This window comes from Anastrepha ludens, chromosome X (assembly GCF_028408465.1).
Source record: "Anastrepha ludens isolate Willacy chromosome X, idAnaLude1.1, whole genome shotgun sequence".
Classification (NCBI taxonomy): Eukaryota; Metazoa; Arthropoda; class Insecta; order Diptera; family Tephritidae; genus Anastrepha; species Anastrepha ludens.
Window position 1 is genome coordinate 33,752,660 of NC_071503.1, and position 3,766 is coordinate 33,756,425.

The following is a 3,766-nucleotide window of genomic DNA, read 5'->3' on the forward strand; positions in this document are numbered from 1 at the left end:
AGGCTCAGGACCAGTAAGTTGCATATTTGCTCCTTGTTTTGCAAGGTCGTCAGCCATTTCATTTCCCTCATGTCCTTCATGTCCCGGAATCCAACATAGTGTTACTGTGTTGAGGTTTCCTAACGTGTTTAGGAGGTTTAGGCAATCGTTTACCAATTTAGAGGTGATTGTTGTTGATAGAAGGGCTTTTAAAGCCGCTTGGCTATCTGAAAGTATGTAGATGTGAGTACCTCTCATTTTCCTTCTAAGGCATTCTCTCACACATATTTCAATGGCATGTATTTCTGCCTGGAATATTGTTGGGTAGGATCCCATCGGAATCGATTTTTTGAATTTGGGCCCATTGATTCCTGCCCCTGTTCTACCATTTTCCAATTTGGACCCATCAGTAAACCATAGCTGGGAGCCAGGTTTGAAAGTGATAGAGTTAGTTCTCCAGTCTGTTCGTTCATTGATTATAACTTGGAAGTTCCTGAAGAGTATTGGTTTGGGTGATAGTATATCATCCCTATGAAGAATGGGACTATGTAGGAAGTCTTCTTCTAAGATCTTTAAATGTCCTTTCATATCCCCACTTTTAAGTTCAGATATACCTTTTAGTCTTAAGGCACTCGAGCGAGCTTCCCTTTCAATTAGAATTGGAAGCGGTGGTATGTTCAGGAGCACACCCAATGCATCCGTGGGACACGTTTTCATAGCCCCTGTATTACCAACACATACCAGGCGATGCAGTTTGCTTAATTCGTTTGCCGCCTTTCTTTGCTTGACCTTGGGCCACCATGCTAAGGATGCATAAGTGACTATGGGTTTTACAACTGTGGTGAATGTCCAGAAGGTCATTCTAGGGCTTAGTCCCCATGTCTTACCAAAAAGCCTTGTACAGGCAAAGAATGCCCTTGTGGCTTTTGAAGTAACTCTCTCAATATGGGAGTTCCACGTAAGCGTTTTGTCAAGACTAACGCCAAGATAGTTCGCTTCTGTCGAGAGTTCAAGTGTTGTTCTGTTAAGGGTCGAACATTTGAGATTTATGTTCCTTCTCCTAGTAAATGGTACAAGTGTTGTTTTGGATGGGTTGATGGAGAGCCCTTTTTCCGTGCACCATTTGTTTATTATTGTAAGGGCTTGCTGCTTGGGATCCGAAATGGTTTCCTCATGCCAGCCTAATGCATAAACTACTAGGTCATCAGCGTAACCCTGAGTGTGAAATCCTAGGTTATTCAGTTTGTGGAGAAGTTCATCTATGACTAGAGTCCACAGAAGAGGAGAGAGTACGCCACCTTGAGGGCAACCTCTTGTGGCTTTAATAGATTTGATTGTTCCTCCTAGTTCGGTGCTGATCGTCCTAGATTTCAGCATGAATATTATCCATCTAGTGATGGGTTCAGGTACCTCCTTTAGATATAGGGCATTATAGATTGCCTCATAGGAGGTGTTATCAAAAGCTCCTGATATGTCAATAAATGCACATAGAGCTATCTGTTTGGACTCAATAGCCTTTTCAATAACTGTTACCAGGCTGTGTATTGCAGTCTCAGTGGATTTTCCCTGCTGATAGGCAAACTGAAGTCGATGCAGTGGGAATTTAGCTAGATTGTATTCCCTAATATACTGATCAACTATCTTTTCCATTGTTTTGAGGAAAAATGAGCTGAGACTAATTGGTCTGTATGATTTAGGCAATTGTTCGGGTTTTTTCCCTACCTTTGGAATAAATACGACCTTAACCTCAGCCCATTTTGTAGGCAAATACCCTAGCAGTAAGCTTGCTTTGTATAGTCTGGTCAAATTAGGGATAATATGGTGTGCACCCTGCTGTAAAAGACAGGGGAATATCCCATCAGGACCAGGAGATTTGTATGGGCTGAATGTTGATATCGCCCATTGTACCCGCTTTTCATGGAATAGCTTGTTTGCTAGTTTTAAGTTCTCAGCACCCGCAGATGTAGTGGCTTCTGCCGGTACAGAGATCTCGTCTAGCACAAGTGATCCAGGGAAGTGAGTGTCCAGCAGAAGTTGACTGGTTTCCTCTGGATTCTTTGTGTAGCTTGTGTAAAATTGTATAATATATGAATATGTTATATGTTGTTCATAATTAAGTAACGAATTCCACTGGGAATTCTTACTCTAAGCTATTCTTATTTAAATTGTAGGTAAAAATAGTACTTATTGTTATTGTTATGACAGATTGTATGGAATAAATGGAGTTCGAAAAAAAAAAAAAAAAATATATACCGCATCATTCGAGCGATAGTGACTCGATTTGTCTTAATCGTTTTATTTGGACCCTTCAGGCATATGCGGTCAAAAAAAATTTACTTGTACTGCAAGATAATATTTCTACAACAACAAAAAAAGGATCGAGTACTAGAATCTAATGCTATTGTTTGCAATAAACTCCCTCTTTTTGCTCCGCCTAATACCAAAATATCTAATACTGCTGGAATTGAACAAAATAATTCGCACTCTCTAGTGTTGTACCAGGTATATACCTATGAAATGAGACTTTGAGCTATTAGTCCATAGATGTCGCTGGAGTATTTTTAAACCTTCCCAAACGTCTTGTTTGTTTCGTCTGTCATCTGTCAACAATATTCAGTGCCTAGTTTGTTATGTTTCATACAACAATGCATTTTTGTCGCTCTTAACCCTAGAACACACACCCAGAAAATACCACGTAAACACACACCCGGGATACGTTTGTACCCGGGACCTTATTTTGCGGTTTTTTTAATGCTTATTCAACCGATTTCTATGATTTTTTTTTTAATGTGTATTTTAATATATAACAAGTATTTTGTCTTTTGTTTCATTCGAATATTCCTACTGGTTCCAGCGATATGGGCAAATAAAGTCAGGACATGCAACAGTGGATTTTTGTTTTTGTTGTTGTCCTGATAAATGCAAAACAAAATAATATAATTTATAATAATATACTTGTAGAGTAACAACGAACACACATTTTGGTTTTTATTTCATTGAAATATTCTACCTGGTTCAAAAGATATATGCAAAAAGGTCGCGCAAGGTATGGGTACGTAGGTAGCAAATACACTGGTATAACTGGTTTTTGTATTTTATATGCAGCTGCAAGGGTTGTTTTCACACGAGGTGTTGTTATAAATGCTGCCTGTTGATATTTTCATTATTGTTTTGGTGCTCAAAAGTGTAAGAAGTGAAAATATAAGTGAAAATAAATATAACTGAAACTATAAATAACTGGATACGAAATGACTTCAAGAAGAAACGAATATTTATCAAGTGCAGCATATAGAAGGTAAAAAATGTAAAATAAGCAACAATGTAAACATATACTAATTTTTTTTATTATGCAGGCTAACTGAGGAACAGCGAGAATCATATACACAATCTTTATTTGATGAAATTTGTGACGATGACGCTCCCTATGACTTTGACTCAGAAGATGAAGAAGAAATTCAATTCAATGACATTGAAATTGCTGATGACGATGCTGAAGTTTCGCAAAGTGCCGCAGAAGTATTACCTGATTATGCGGACTATGAGGATGATGAAGAAGAAGAAGTAGAAGAAAATAATGAATTACCTGCTAGTGGCGAAAAATTTGTTGCACGTGATGGTACTGAGTGGATGAAAGAACCAAATGTAAGTCGTCAGGTACTCAGACAAAATATTATAAGAGAACGTTCTGGACCAGCTAGATGCACTGAAATGTTGTCAATAGAGCAAACATTCAAATGTTTCATGAACGTTGAAATGGCTGATATAATTATGCGCCACACAAATAAGT